The 17,260-nt window shown below is 34.5% G+C and overlaps 1 long non-coding RNA gene across 3 annotated transcripts in view; it reads right to left on the reverse strand.

The window, feature by feature from the left end:
* LOC129059455 (uncharacterized) overlaps positions 1-9,437 on the reverse strand; it is a 58,883-nt gene extending 49,446 nt beyond the window's left edge. For all 3 annotated transcript variants that reach the window (XR_008525359.1, XR_008525358.2, XR_008525357.2), the window contains exons 1-5: positions 9,346-9,437; positions 8,444-8,609; positions 6,970-7,079; positions 5,985-6,136; positions 3,215-3,289 (exon numbers count right to left, since the gene is read on the reverse strand). This is a non-coding gene — a long non-coding RNA (uncharacterized LOC129059455). The remainder of the gene's footprint in view (positions 1-3,214; positions 3,290-5,984; positions 6,137-6,969; positions 7,080-8,443; positions 8,610-9,345) is intronic.
* Between the last annotated feature and the right edge of the window lie 7,823 nt (positions 9,438-17,260).

The raw sequence follows: 17,260 nt of genomic DNA on the forward strand, positions 1-17,260 counted from the left end.
ATCTTAGAAAACTAATTATTTCTAAGAACATAGTGTCACAGATTTTGGCTCATAATTACCCTTGCATATTTATTTACTAAATCCCATAATTAGATGATATGACTGAGAAATGGAGCTTTATGCTGTAAGGCAAAATAAACACAACTGAGCAAAGAAATACTAAACTTTATGACTCTGTGTAGGAATTACAGGATAAGGAGACGGATCAAGATTCAGAATGCTACAGAAGTGAATGGAATTGTCATAGGAGAAATGCAATAGTTGGAATGAAGAGTATGTCTCAGAAGAAATGTGTTAAGTTTAATACAAAACATGTTTTTAAGATTTGAAATAGCCTTAAAGATTGTGAAGCCAAATATCACTTTACAGACGAAGAGACTGAAATCCAAAGATTTTTAAGTGGCATTTTCAAGCCCTGATAGTTAATAACAAATCTAGAATAAGGATTTACAATCTCTGACTCTGTATCTAGCTCTATTTACTGCAGCTTAATATATCCTAATTGCATTTCATATGACAAAGAGGCCATTAGAGATATTAAAAAGGCAGCTGAACATAAGGAACTGGGGTAATATGCTGCCTAAGACAAGTAGAGAAAGCAAAACAAATTAGTACATTATGGAGGACTTAATAAAGTGATAGAAATATCATAAGACAGAACAACAGCTTTGGGGGAAAAGTCCAAAATCCAAAGTGCTATTGAGAGAGGTTGTAGAAAAAGTAATCAAGAAATTGACCTCTGGAATCAGAAAGACCTACATTAAGCCATGCTTGAATAATACTAGTTTTTTGTTGTTTTGTTTGTTTTTTTGTTTTTTGTTTTTTTTTTTTTTGAGACGGAGTCTCGCCCTGTCGCCCAGGCTGGGGTGCAGTGGCGCGATCTCGGCTCACTGCAAGCTCTGCCTCCCGGGTTCACGCCATTCTCCTGCCTCAGCCTCCCGAGTAGCTGGGACTACAGGTGCCCACCACCACATCCGGCTAATTTTTTGTATTTTTAGTAGAGACATAATACTAGTTTTTAAACTGAGTTGCAATGTCTTCATCTGTTAAATAGTATAGTGATAACATCTACCATAAATACTGTTGTGAAAAACACACGGCTAATAAATGTACAGTAGTACATTGTCTGGCCCATAAAAAGTTCTTAATAAATGCTACTTTTAATTATTGCAATTATAGGCTAATTTGGAAGCCAGAAGAGTACCAACTTTCAAGTAGTACAGCAGTGTAGAATGTGGAAGTTTAAGAAGTGAGAAATAATCCCACCACAAATTTGTTAGCTATGACAAGTTTGGAGCATTGCTAACCAATCATGCTCAAATTGAGTAAAGACACGGTTATGTTGTTAATTTTAGAAAAGAGCAGAGAACTTTTTTTTTTAATCCTGGGATATATTTTGAAAACAACAAGGAGGAAGACTTTATAACATGTTGTATAACATAATATATGTTTCAATGTTTCATCCCTATTGATATTTACCTGAAAATATTTAATTGTAATCAAAATGCTTTTACAAGTCATGAAATTATTAGTACTGCTTAAATGATGACATGTTCTCATAACTGTCTTTTGGAATAGAAGTTTTTATGTAGCCAACTCTGATATCTAAAGATCAAAAGTCATTTTTTTTTCAGCTCATAATTTCTTTTCAGTATACAAGCGTATCTTGTATTGTGCTTCATTTTATTGCTCTTTGCAGATTGCAGATAATTGTGTTTTTTAGAGACTGAAGATTTGTGGCAACCCTTCATCAAGCAAGTCTATTGGTGCCATTTTTTAAACAGCATGTGCTGACTTCATGTCTCTGTACCACAAATTGGTAACTCTTGCAATGTTTCAAACTTTATTATTATTTCTGTTATGTTGATCTGTGATCAGAGATCTTTGATGTTACTCTTACAATTGTTTTGGACACCATGAACCATGCCCACTTTTAAGTGCACTGGCTCACACAAAGATGATGTGTGTTCTGATTGCTCCACCAACCAGTAGTTCCTTCTCTCTCTCTCTCTTCAGGCCTCCCTATTCCTTGAGATACAATGATATTGAAATTAGGCTAATTAATAACCTTACCATGGAGTCTAAGTGTTCAAGTGATAAAAAAAAAAAGATGTGCACATCTCTCACTTGAAATCAAAATCTAGAAATGATTAAACTCAGTGAGGAAGGCACGTCAAAACCCAAGACAGGTGGAAAACTGAGCCTCTTATGCCAAACAACCATATTGTGCATGCAGTGGAAAAGTTTTTGAAGAAAATTAAAAGTGCTATCCCCATGAACACACAAATGATTTTTTAAAAAAACAGCCTTATTGCTGATATAGAGAAAGTTTTAGTGGTCTGGATAGAAGATCAAACCCGTGACAACATTCTCCTAAGTCAAATACTAATCTAGAATAAGGTCCTAACTCTCTTCAATTCTATGAAGGCTGAGAGAGATGAGGAAGTTGCTGAAGAAAAGTTTGAAACTAGCAGAGGTTGGGTGATTAGGGTTAAGGAAAGGAGTTATCTCCATAATACAGAAGTATAAGATGAAGCAGCAAGTTATCCAGAAGATGTAACTAAGATCATTGATGAAGGTGGTTACAACAAACAGATTTTCAATGTAGACAAAACAGCCTTATATTGAAAGATACTGCCATCTGGTACTTTTATAGCTAGAGAGAAGTCAATATCTAGCTTCAAAGGACAAGCTGACTCTCTCTCTTATTAGGGGCTAATAGACCTGGTGACTTCCAGTTAAAGTTAATGCTCATTTACCATTCTGAAAATCCTAGGACCCTTAAGAATTATGCCACGTCTATTCTGCCAGTGTTCTATAAATGGAACAAAAAAGCCTGGATAACAACACATCTGTTTATAGCATGGTTTACTAAATATTTTAAGCCCACTGTTAAGACCTGCTGTTCAGGAAGAAAACACTCCTTTTAATATATTTCTACACATTGACAATGCACCTGGTCACTTTAGAGCTCTGGTAGAGAGGTATAAGAAGATTAATGCCTTCCAGCAACATCCATTTTGCAACCCATGGATCAGGGGTAATTTCAACTTTATCTTATTTAAGAAATATATTTTGGTAAGGCTATAGCTGCCAGAGACAGTGATTCCTCTGACAGATCTGAGCAGTGTCAATTGAAAACCTTTAGAAAGAATTCACTATTTGAAATGCCATTAACAACATTCACTGGAGTAGGTCAAAATACCAACATTACCAGGTCTTTGGAAGAAGTTGATTTCAACCTTCATGGATGACTTTAAGGGATTCAAGACTTCAGAGGAGGCAGTCACTGCAGATATGGTGGAAACAGAAAAAAAAAAAAAAACACGCTAGTATTAGAAGTCAAGTCTGAAGATGTGACTGAATTGCTGCAATCTTATGATAAAACTTGAGTGGATAAAGAGTTGCTTCTTATGGATAAGCAAAGAAAGTGGTTTCTTGAGGTGAAATCTACTGATAAAGATGCTGTGAACATTGTTTAAGTTACAACTGAGGGCTTAGAATAGTACATCAACTGGTTGATAAAGCAGTGGCAGGGTTGGAAAGGATTGACTCCAGATTTGAAAGTTCTATATGGGTCAAGTGTAGTCAAACAGAATCACATGTTATGGGAAAAAATCTTTTATGAAAGGAATAATCAATGAGTGTGACAAATTTCATTGCTGTTTTATTTTAAGAAATTGCCACAACCACCTCAACCTTAAACACCATCCTGTTTGGTTAGCAGCCATCAGTATGAAGACGAGACCCTCTACCAGCAAAAAGATCACGACTCACTGAAAGCGCAGATGATTACTAGTTAGCATATTTTAGCAAAATAATATTTTTAGTTAAGGTAGGTACATTGGATTTTTAGATATAATGCTGTCACATACTTAATAGACTAACATATAATGTAAATACAACTCATGTACTGGGAAACAAAAAATGTGTGACTTGCATTATTGTGATATTTGCATTCTTGAAGTTGTCTAGAAACCAAACCTGCAATATCTCTGAGGTATGCCTGTATTCATATTTCATCTACAATGTTTAATTTTAAAAATTAGGTATCTTAGAACCTGCTTTGAAACTATCTACACTTGTTATTTCCTTACAAATACATTTTATATGATTAGTATATATGGGTCAGTGTGTTTGATCACAGATTCAGAGGTAGTTAAGTGAGAGTTAGTGGAGGCAGAAAGCGGGTAACTGTTCTCTGTGTAGAGCAGAGTGACTAACATTCTATTGCTGTTTTTTGACTTGTGTCATTCAGATCTCTTCCAACAAGATTTTAAAATCCTCAAGATCAGAGAATGTGCTTTTGTTTCTAAGTCCTCAGTAGCCCCCAGTTCAAACGAGTTCTTCAAAAACATTAATTAATTGAAGATAGTCTTTATTCCTTATAAACAGCTTTTAGGACATAGAGTTATGCCAGCTTTAGAAAAGCTAAAGGCACTAGGAATAACATTTATCGCTTGCTGTTTTTAGACCTGTTTGTGCCGCTTAAATGTTATACTCAATCTCTCTCTTCTATATCTCCTCCCTGTTTTATGTGATCAATACTCCACTTTAAGCACTCATTACCCTCATGCTCTCTCTGTTTCAAAAACTATCTGGAAAAAAATGCTCCTTTCTTCAGTTTTACCAATGCATTTGCTCTGCCAGAGGTGTCTGTTTTCCATATCTCTAATGATGGTACTAAAGAGTTGTACCTTCTGGCAAAGGTTCGTCTTGATATTGAAGTGCAAAACAATATGAGTAAGAGAAGAACAAGTCCCTGGTTCCTTAAAATTGTAGCATGAGTAGACATGGAGACATCTAGAAAGTTGATCTTGGTGTTAAAATGTTTTAATATCAATAAAAAGGCTCGCCAACTTAGATGTCAAAAGTTAAAAAGATGCTTTTGGTTATTGAAATGTAACTCTGGGGGAAATATGCACTTATTAGCTCTTCGAAGAGTCGATACAAAAACACAAGATTCAAACGTCTATGAAAGTAGGGCATTGGTCATTTTATTAGAGGTTATCAATTCATATTTCCCCTATACCGTGACCTCACTGAACACCTCCTGCGACTTCCTCACCCCCCACAATCACACTGGATAATCCAATGTGTCCGCCCATACTGATGGCTTTCTCTCAGCTCCCATTGGGAAGAAAATCAAATCTGCTTTCTATCTAGTGTTTAAGTTTTAAATCGGACATCTTGGTCACAAAGCTCAGAAGGATGTTCTGTAAAGAAGAGCATCTTGCTATGTACGGATGTTAAAAAGTTCTGGGATGTGGGATTACTTTAAGGGAAAATAGGCTTATAATGAGGTCTCCAATATATTTTAGTAACTGAGGCCCCTCTTGGGTGTGATTCAATTTAGCACTGCCTTCTATTGAATATTATGCATTATCAAAAGTTATACAGTGAGGTCCCACTAAAATGCATGCGTTCTAATTTTGACATGAACCTGTGTAATACAAAATACTGGCTAATTATTTCTAATTAAATTTAGAATATTGTTAAAAAAAAAAGACTAAAAGGGCAAAAATGAAAAACCCAAAAACAAAAGACTACAAGTAGTACGTTGTGTGTAATGCAAATACAGATTGTTACAAGATTTATTTAATCTTGGGTACTTCTCCCAAGTATTTTTATTTAACACTTTCATTCATGTATATTAATTTGGAATAAATTAGATCAAGATGAAACCCTTTCTGAGTTCAATATTAATACCAAAAATTCTGTTATATTTATAAATTTTTGCTTAAATTATTTTTTCTAGTGTTATAATATTTAGTAATCAGTAAAAATGCTCTCAGGAAGGATTTTATGAAGACAGTATATAGATCCATCTATCATTTGCTTTGTGTGGACATCTAAGTAATAAAGGTATAAGGATTAGAATCTGTTTTTAATAACAGTCATATTTTTCACCAAGGGGAAGATCCAAAGAGTGGACAAGTTCATTTAGACCTTTGGAAAAGTACTATTAAAAATGATTCATGTACCTTAATTATGCCAGTGGAGAGAAAAATTTACTCCTTCTTCATAAATGACACTTAGAATTTAATTTTAGGTGTTCTGCTTGGTGGGTATTTGAAAATAAAGTTTGACAAAACTTATGGCTTCAAAGTTGATCTCATCTTCTTGTGACCTATATCTTAAAAATAAGAGTGAAGGATGAAAGTTACTGTGCTCTTTAAGCACTGAAGGAATGAATGATGCAATTTCTAAGCAATAAGAAATACGAAGATTGAATCCACTCAGTAAATAGATTGACTATGTTATCAGTAATGACTTCTGACTGATAAAATGATATTTATATTATCAAAAACTCTAGAACAAAACAGATGACTTTTATTTTTAAAAAGTCCTGGAAAAATCTTTCATAGTGTTTCAATGTCACTAACATAAACAAGTTTTTTCTTCAGAACACTAACATCCTAAGTGTACAAGATACTCTACTCAAATTTTAGACCACCAAGTATTGTCATGCAGCATAAAGCAGTATCTTTAATGTTCAGAACATGAGTAAATATTTTCTCAAGATGATATGTTGTTCCAGCCCCAACTTAGAGAAGCTGGTTATCAGAAGTTCACCAGACAAATAGCTGGAAGAGCAAGGTGAGTTACCAAAGGTGATAACTGTATTCTCCATGCATTCTTTGATTCTCTTTTGGATGAAGCACATAAGGGTACAGAGAGAATTTAACAAGAGTCTTGAAATAAAACTTGTCAACTTAAAAGCTTATGTATATATCTGCTTTTCAGACTCCTTTAAGATGCAAGTCAGACACTTTAATTCTCTTCTTCCCATGCTAGTAGCTCACTATGGTCTTTGAAATTTTGAAAGCAAGTCAGACATTAACTATTGAGCCAGAATCAAACTGGGGTTAAAGTGAGGTTGTGCTAGTGTTATGGGAGAAACAAAGTCAGTGATTTAAACATCTGAGAATATTGAAAGCAGGATAAAAAAAGTACCAAATTACCAACCTCATTTTAATCCAGGCTTTTCTGTAGGCCTTTGGTAGAGTAACAATTTTTTGAAGGAATTGTGGCAGTTTCCCTTTTCTGTGTGTGGAACAGAGCAGGTGGTGAAACACCTTGTTTGATACAAAAAGAAAATGAAGATCAGACAATAGCAGTGGAACAGCCCCAATATGCTCTAATGGCCCCAAGTCAAGACAGAGTCAGGTGTCTCCTGGTTACAACTTACTGTAGGACCCTGGATCCCATTTATTTGATAAACATAACAAAATATGACATTTGAGAACTACTTCAGTCTGACTGTTTGCTATTTAGGAAGTAGAGAGGTAAAACCATCCCCAAGGAAACTTGTGTCCAGATTCATCTAAACATTTCCACCTAATCTAATGTCTCTTTAAAATTGAGTCACTACATTTTTTTTATTTAGAATAGAAAACATTAAATTTTTGTGGGAAACAAAAGAGGGAAGTACTAGCAGTTAACAAAGTACAAACCAGGGGAACTAGCATAGTATTTTAAGTATCATCTTAATGTTCTGTCTCAATGTTTCTGAGCAAGGATAACTATTGCCAAAGACCTCTCCACTGAACTTTTCATGACATCAGTTGAGGAACTGTGATAATGTTAACCTAGATCCTTAACTCTGAAAGTGTTATTGTTGCTTTGGTATATTTTAGACAAACTGATTAAATCATGTCTACTATGCAAATATGAACAATTATTGCAGCCCCCAAAACCAGAGTCTACAGGCATATATCTGATAGTTTTAAAAGCCATTTCAGATCTCTCCCAGCAAAAGTTAGGTATAAATACAAGATGTTTTCTTTTAAGTAATGTCTTAAAAATAAATTTTCTTCCAGGATCCTAGCCATAGCATCAGCTTAACCAGCATTTGCTAAGTGCCTATTGTATACCAGGCATTGGTATAATCACTGAGAGAGATCCCATAGAATTTTAAAAATGAATGTATCTACTGCTCATTCAGGACCTGCCTACTCTCTCCAGAGCCAGGCCTTCTGCAATATGCTTCAAGCATGGTGGCACCTCTAATAGCCTTGCATGATGGAAGCCACAAACAGATACAGGGACCACATAGTTTCTCTAGGCAAAGGGGTAAGAGAGAACACTTATGGTTGTAAAACCCACAGCTATTTATGCCCTCTATTCTGTTATCTTTCTAGGTAAAGTGGAGAAAGTTGGAAGAAAAGGAGGTGATAGAAATTTGTGTGAGTTAGCTCTCCTTCACTTCAGATTTTCCACATAGCACAGACTTGTGGATCTTGTGCATAGTGCATGAGGGAGCAGATGCAAGAAACAGTAATTGGGTTGAAAGAAAAAGAAAGAAAGAAAGTACTGGGTTTAAAGCTTCCAGTAGTCATATGATACTTAAATGAAGTAAATTTAAAACATCAACAGTCTTGCCAGCAGACCAGAAATAGTTGTCCATGAGTTTGTGCCCATTATAAAATCTAGGCTATACCTGAGGTAGTGACTCACTGGAGTTTCTTCCATTGGGCTCTTTTCTAGAGGTAGATATTTAACTGAAAATGCTCTGCTAGTTCTTCAAAGTTCCAGGCTGACATTAACTTTGTTGCTCACTGGAATCTTTTTTGAAGTGATATATTCACCAAGTGTATTCAAGAGGACTGTAAAAACAAAAACAAAAACAAAACAAAACAAAAACCACAAGGCTTCTCCTCATGGTATATATTACATTTTTAAAAAAGCTTTTTTGTTTCTTTCTTTACTCGAAGTTCCCAAACCTAAGAAATTGTAATGTGTGTCTTAGATATAATCATCAAGAATTTTGCAGTGATTGTACAAATAGCTGGGGTAATATTACAAATATTCAGAGAATTGCTCTTATTGAGAATAAATTCCAGAATGTTCTAAAGAGCTCACCACATGCACATATAAGGTTCTTTAAGTTAGATGGGAAAGGCTTATAGAAAAATGCCTCCCTGACCCTGATGCATTTAAGGTATGAGTTGGGATTGGCTGAAGGGTGATTTTTCTGTTACGTTTTGCTCGACAATGTCTCAGATATATCTCATGCTTAAACAGCACAACTATTTGCATAGTTGGTATTTATTGAGAACAAGTGATCTAGCATTTTGTTTGCTTCTTACTCGCTATTTCCTTGGGAAGACAAGACACAAACAATTTGGAAGATAATGAAAAATAGCATAGCTGCCAAGGACTTTTTCAGAAGCAGAAAAAGAGGTCAGAATAGTCTGTAAGTGTTGGAAAAGGCTTTGAAAAGGATTGGGGGTTAGAGTTGTCCCCAAAAGTTGAGTAGAATGTGAATAAGCTAGAAACTGGGAACTGAAGGAGAATAAATAGGAAAAGCAGCAAGAGTTTTGACTATACAAATAAACACACCTTGGATCACGGAAAGACATGAAGAAACTGGCCTGAGTGGAGAATCCAAACAGGTTAGATGAATAGAGTGGCACCAAGCTGCAGGTCTTGAGACTTGGAATAATTCTAGAATTTAGAACTGACATTGTAAGAGAATTTAGAACTGACATTGTTGGTCCTTGAGCTACAAATTAACAGCCTATAGTCATCTGCCTTGTTGTACTTTTGTCCTCTTTCTGAGTCCCGAGTAGTGAACACTCAACCTTGAGTTGGAGAAAATTGATTTTACCTTGTAGATGGAAGTGATGTGCAGTGAAGTACAACACAAAAGGGAGGCAAATGCAATAAAAGATATAGAGTTTTGGAGTAAGACAGGCATTGGTTCCTATTCCACCTTTAATATTTTCTAATTGTGTCTCAGAGAAAAAGAAGTTAAACTTTCCTATATCTCAATTCTCTTTAAAATGGAAATGGAAAACTTTTAGATTTTGGTGAGAATTTTAAAGATTATGTAAGATACCCAATGTTTAGAAGATGATAAAGAGAAGAAAAAAGTTATTTAAAAATAAGATACCCAATGTAATCCCTGGGACCAAGCACAAAATAAATAGTGACTATTAGAAAGACTGATCTCTTTTCCAAACATATCTCTCTCATTCTTGACTGGGGAGGTCTTCAAGATCTAATAGAATGACAGTATCCTTGTGTAGACTAATGTTATACTACTATTTAGAGTAACAACACACACAGCACTATGCAACACAAAGAGTCCTATAAAAAGCATTGAAGGGGTAGATTAAGAGACCCCCAAAAATTTGTTTATGAGTTGGCCTAGGATGGACCTTAAAAAAATATGATTGTGAAAAGAGGTATTGTCAATTTCTTATCTCAAGATCTTCCTCAATGTAAATCAGAAATTTATTTTTTAATTGAATTCTCTGCTAGAAGTTGTCATATTGAGAAAATTAAAGAAAACTTTAATTTTCTTTTAATTTAAAATTTTTAACTTAAAGTTTTCTTTAATTTTCTCATCCAATTGGAGTACAGTCTCTCACTGTGTCTTACCCTACCACGGGAAAAGATTAGAATCCACTCCTCATCTTCTTTTAAAGGATTTTGTCATCAAAGTTCCTCAGGACTGGAAAGAATCTGCAGGTAGCAGATTAACAGAATTACCTCTCATCTGATTTTCCCCACACTCTGTCCCATAGGAATAAATTAAAATCTCTTTACTGTTTTTAGTAGCATGACATCTGAACTGAGTCATTTCTCATCTGTAAAGATCTTATTTTTGAAATGATTATCTGAAGAATTAGTTTTTCTTGGATTCCAGCACCTCTTTCTTTGTTTCAAAGGTTTCCAAATTGTGTTTAGGAATTGGAGGGTAGAAGATGCTTTGTATGCTCACAATGACCTTGCGTTGATCGTTGTGGATTCTCTCAGGTTTTCACTTAAGCATGTCCTTGCTTCAAAACCTTGACTGGGATGCAGCATGGGAGTGCTAACATATCATTGTAAAGTAATATAGTAAAATGTATAAAGCCTGTGTTTGGAATATAATCAAAACTAGAAGTCTTTAAATATTTCTTTTTGTGAGTTGCAGAGCTGTTTGCCCTTCAAGATTAAGATTAATTGGCAGGTCCACTTGTTTAATAAATGCATTGAATTGTGGGCAATATAAAATTATACTTAGAAGCAATAAAGATTGGATTACAGTCAGATTTCATTCTTAAAGTTCCTATTAATACATTAATGACCCCCTCTGGGTTCTTTTCTTTAGAACTCAATTGACAAATTATAAACATATTCAATAAAAATCATGTATTTTTTCCTTTTTTTTCTTCAACTTCTCTTAACTTCTGGGGCACATGTACAGGATGTTCAGGTTTGTTACATAGGTAAACATGTGCCATGGTGGTTTGCTGCACAAATCATCCTATCACCTAGGTATTAAGCCCAGCATGCTTTAGCTACTCTTCCTCATGCGTTCCCTCCTCCTACTCTCATTCTCCAACAGGCCCCAGTGTGTGTTATTTCCCTCCATGTGTCCTTGTGTTCTCATCATTCAGCTCCCACTTATAAGTGAGAACATGCAGTGTTTGGTTTTCTGTTCCTGTGTTAGTCTGCTGAGGATAATGGCTTCCAGCTCCATCCATGTCCCTGCAAAAGACATAGTCTTATTCCTTTTATGGCTGCATATTAATCCATAATGTATATGTACCACATTTTCTTTATTTAGTCTATCATTGATGTGCATTTCATTTGATTCCACATCTTTGCTATTGTGAATAGTGCTGCAATGAACATATGCATGCATGTATCTTTATAATGATATATATTCCTTTAGGTATATATTTCTTAGGTATATGGGTCAAGTGGTATTTCTGCTTCTTCTCAATCTTTGAGGAATCACTCTACCGTATTCCACAATGGTTGAACTAATTTACATTCCCACCAACAGTGTAAAAGCCTTCCTTTTACTCTGAAACCTCACCAGCATCTGTTGCTTCTGGACTTAATAATTGTCATTCTGACTGGCATGAGGTCATATCTTATTGTGGTTTTGATTTTCATTTCACTAACGATCAGTTATGTTGAGCTTTTTTTTCCATGTTTCTTGGCCACAGGTGTGTCTTCTTTTGAGAAGTGTCTGTTCATGTCCTTTGCCCACTTTTTAATGGTATCGTTTTTCTCTTGTAAATTTAAATTTCTTGTAGACTCTGGATATTAAACCTTTGTCAGATGGATAGATTGCAAAAATTTTCTCCCATTCTGTAGGTTGTCTCTTCACCCTGTTGATAGTTTCTTTTGCTATGCAGAAGCTCTTTAGTTTAATTAGATCCCATTTGTCAATTTTGCTTTTGTTGCAATTGTTTTTGGTGTTTTTGTCATTAAATCTTTGCCCATGCCTATGTCCTAAAAGGTATTGCCTAGATTTTCTTCTAGGATTTTTATAGTTTGGGGGGTTTCATTTAAGTCTTTAATCCATCTTGAGTTAATTTTTGTATAAGGTACAAGGGAAGGGTCCAGTTTCAATTTTCTACATATGACTAGCCAGTTCTCCCAGCACCATTTATGAAATAGAGAATCCTTTTCCCATTGCTTGTTTTTGTCAGGTTTGTCGAAGATTTAATGGCTTAGATGTGTAGGTATGCAGTCTTATTTGAGTTCTCTATTCTGTTCTATTGGTCTACATGTCTGTTTTTGTACCAGTACTAAACTCATGTACTCTGTTAAAGTACATATATTTTGATTTATCTTACATTTGTGAAAGCTTAATTCTCATTTTTTATAAAAAATTCTCTCCTTCTAATCTGTATTTTTTCTTCTATGCCTGTAATAGTCTGTTATCCCACTGCTAATAAAGACATACCCAGGACTGGGTAATTTATAAAGGAAAGAGGTTTAATTGACTCACAGTTCCACGTGGCTGGGGAGGCCTCACAATCATGGTAGAAGGCAAATAAGGAGCAAAGTCACGTCTTACATGGTGACAGGCAAGAGAGCATGTGCGGGGTAACTCCCCTTTATATAACCATCAGGTCTTATAAGACTTATTCACTATCATCTGAACAGCCTCTATGATTCAATTACTTCCCACTGGTTCCTTCCTATGACGTGGAAATTATGGGAGCTACATTTCAAGATGAGATTTGGGTGGGGACACAGCCAAACTGTATCAGTGCCATTGTTTCACAATACAAATATCAGATAAACTAAGTTCTAAGAACATAATACTATAGAATCATATATTTAATGTCAAAAATTTAATTTATATATGGAAAAGTTGAGATTAAAACAGTTTAAGAGAAATGCTGGAAATGTTATTCATTGCAAAACTGAATAGAAATGCCAATACTTTGGAATACCATGAGGTCCAGTAGATTTTCCCATTTCACTGTATTATCTTACCTAGGAAACTGAGAAAAGATATATTGTCAGTCTATCGAAAAAGTATTTTAATGTATGTCCTTGGAGGATATTATGTGAGGATCCCTTTATTCCCAAATATCTGCTTTGTAATGTATTTATTTGCCTAAATGTATGCTAGTAATGATTAGCTCCTTGAAACATTGTGTAGCATGTGAAAGCTGCTTTAAAAAATGCCAATATTCCCTTAAATCCTTAGCACCTTAGAAGAATTATCACATTTTATTTGGTTGCTGACCTGAGAAATACTGTAAGGAAGTGAACATTTGTGTTAGAGGGAGGAAATATGCAAGAGGTCATTTCATATCAAAGAGGCACAATCTCTGATAGCAAGGCTGGAGTTATTGTGAATGTGCATGGTATAATTGTAGTATGGTAATGGTACACTATGGTGAAAGCTGGGGAAAGTATTGGGGTATAGGAAAAACATAGAGAGGAGGGCTGGAGTTCACCTAAATGTAGTGTATTTGTTGGACACCTAGGTTAGATGAAAGCTATAGGGAAAAAGAGTATGAAATAGTTTTTATAATTGTTAGAGAGAATGGGCAGAACACTATTTTACGTAGCTAGCAATATATAGTTTAATTGTTGCCATGTAAAACAAATGTTCTAAATTCTACCTAACAATTTTTCCAGTTTAAAAATGTACCTCAAAGCCTGAATTCTGTGACATATGTAAAAACTCGCAACTGTGTAAATTTGAACACAAACATAATAGAGGGCAGAGAGTTTCTGAGAACTTTCCCACATCAATACAAGTGATTGTATCTCCCATTAGATAACATAACTCTGGCACCAGATGACATAAGGTGATATAATGAGAGTAAGGTGATATAATAGTAAATAAGAAAGAACTGGAAAAAAATTTATTCAAGAACTTCAAGGAATTTCATATGCCTGTACAAACCTGGATTTTGCAGCTGATGGAGTCTCTTTTCCAAGAGAGCTATGGCAGACTTAACTAACAAACACTGAGAATTTACCTTAGGCTTCAGGTCCCCAGGGACATTAACTCACAGTTGTTGTGTGGGGTCCAAGTTCTACATTGTGGAAGATTTTTGTTCTTGACCCTGAGACGAGATGAAATTTGCATTTCATTGAATGGAATGAGAGGGACTTATAACTGGGGGGAAAAAGGGTGGGGGAAGAGAGTAAAAGTAAACTAAATATATCTGGAAATGGAAGGAACATGGTGACAGTGTATTAATATTTATTATACACAATGTATGTTTGTTAATATAAAGAAATGGAAAGAAAATGCATGATGAAATTCTATTAAATATATTTGAACAATTTTGAAGGTCTCAGATTTGGGCACATTTTTATAGCTATTATTAAGAGTGAAGTAATATAACGAATATCTGCTGCAGTTAATGTTTCCTTTTTTTTTTTTAAGTTTCCTCAGGCCACTCTACCTCACTTATCAACACAAAAAGTTTTCTTTAAGTAGAATAAAAACTATTGACTTAATATATTTTCTGTGAAAATAAATGATTGTTTAGAAGAGCAAGACCATTTTGAGCTAGTACATTTCTAAAGTTGAATAAACTTTCATTATCTCATCCCACTCACATTCCTTGCAAGACTGACATTTAAAATTTTCTTCCATATGCACCATTAATTTCAAATGTACCTTCTTAGATATTTCAAGTTCTCTAATATATGGAACTATAGACAACACCTTTACTAGATTCTATCTTATTTACCTCATTTATTTTGTATGACTAAGTTGGAATTTGCTATTGAGACCTCAATCTCAGAAAACAATATTTTATTACTTGCAAGTACATAAACTCTTTATGATTTCACTGTTGTTAGACTGTATTGAGTCACAGTAATTGAAATTCTCTGTGCTTAGTGCCTCAGCATTTGCAAGTAACTTTATCAGCATAAATCAGTATTTATGCTGCCTACTCATCCTAAATAAATACATACACTTTTGATAAAGTTATTGCTAGAATTTGAATAGTTACTCAAACTTTGGCTGGTCAGTGCAACTTTATTATCTAGAGACTGTCATTTCAAAGGCAATTAGATTTCTGTGTTCTGAAGAACTGTGTATTTGATAGAGCAAATCTACACACTTTCTGCCTCCCGATAAAGCCCAGAAGCAAAGACGTTTGTACAAGCCCCGAGTTCTACAGAAATCGAGGGCTTCCAAAGGGACCATTCACTCTTCAGCCTTTGAGTGACCTTGAGTGAGGTGCTTGAACTCCCATGCTGAGTTAATTCATTGGCAAGCAGGTTTAATAACACCTACCTCGCAGCACTGATGTGGTATTAGAATATAAAGCCATAGAAAAATGCCTTACACATACATAGTTCAAACTCAATCAAAAAATAGCAATTGTGATTTGTAAGGACATAAAGTCAGAGCTCTAGATTTCAATTAGAAATACTTTGGAATGAATGACCCATAGCGGATAAGAGCAATACCATGTGTACTGCTGATTAAGAGTTTGGGAAAGGACATTATATAAGGTCCTTAAACTAACTTTCCCACTTCTTCCTACCCCACTTTTACCCTCTTGACTATACAGAATATTTGCTCAATATCTTTTATCTAATAGCTCTGTACAGTTCTATATTACTGAATTATATCAGCTTTTTTATATTTACAAAAAGTGATTTTAATGTAATATTTTCTTCCTTATCTGATTTTCTAATTTTAAATTTTTCTTTCTCATTTTTTCCTTAAATCTACATTCTCCTTAGTTTGTGGATTAATATCTGGACATAGTCTTTAGGTAAGGGTCTAATAAGTGCTAACTATAACAGAATACTTTCTTTTGGTTCCTCTATATTATACCTTATTTATACAAATGATGTGTTTATTCATTTTTTTAAAGAGCTCAATATTGCATATATAATAAATACAGTGATTTTATGCTGAATGTATATAAATGAGACAATCCCCATTTAACATTTCTGTGATAGGCATTTTTCCTAAATATAAAAGTGGCCTTAGCCAGTGTCTAGATAATATCACAAAGTATCCAACAACTCAGCACAACTAAATGGTGTCCTAAGGAAGTCCTTGGTAAGTAATCTGATGCTCTGCACCATATATACACTTGTAGGAATCCACAGCAACCAAGTAAAACAGCCATGAGGGGCATACGTAGATAATTTCTTTATGTTATCATCCTTTGGTCTTACTGAGTATAAAACAGCCACTGTACATTTCTAAAATACCAAAATCAGGTTTAGGAAGAACTGTAATAGATGCTCAGTAAATATTTGTTCAATAAATAAATGATTGAATGAACAATCAACAATTCAGTGAACAATAAATGATTGAAAGCTTTGAATAAAGTATTCTTTGTCTTTCTCTTATAAATCAGTGTGAAAAGGTTATTGCTGTGAGAGACTAAAAAGTATTACTTTATTAACTAGGAAACTGGGACAGGGATATATTTGAAAGAAAAAATATATCATGAAGCATTTTTTACATATTATTGCTCAGAATTTGGCCATGTCTTAATTTTTTTGCCCTGAAGCTCTGTCTGACATCATTGACCTATTATACTATTCGTCACTTATTTATCTGAAGTGTGTAAAATAGTGGGCCCTGTAGCAAAACTAAAGTATTAAGTTGATCATTAAATTTTCTTACTCCTTTTTCTATATTCTAATCTTAGCAACATTTTAATACATATCTTTAAGTGTTAATGGTTCATTGAAAGAGTGTTGACTTCTGCAACATCCTCTACAAAGCTATTAGATATTATCTACATTTGTTTCTAGATTTACCTTATGTGTCAAAAGTCATTATGTGACTCCTTAGCTTGCATGTTCCTTGTTAGAGAGTTCAAATTCATTACAAGTACAGTGTTTTTTCTGTAAACTAGGCCACAGATTTCAAATGGTGTCTGCCTGATGCCAAATAAAGTGACTTTATATTCATTTTACTTTATTTATTGTTTTTTTCCTTCATAGCATTAACAATTTCCATAATTGTGATTTTCATCTATTTGTTTATTCTATTTATAGCTCACTAGAAAAC

This window comes from Pongo abelii, chromosome 4, assembly GCF_028885655.2.
Source record: "Pongo abelii isolate AG06213 chromosome 4, NHGRI_mPonAbe1-v2.0_pri, whole genome shotgun sequence".
NCBI classification, from domain to species: Eukaryota; Metazoa; Chordata; class Mammalia; order Primates; family Hominidae; genus Pongo; species Pongo abelii.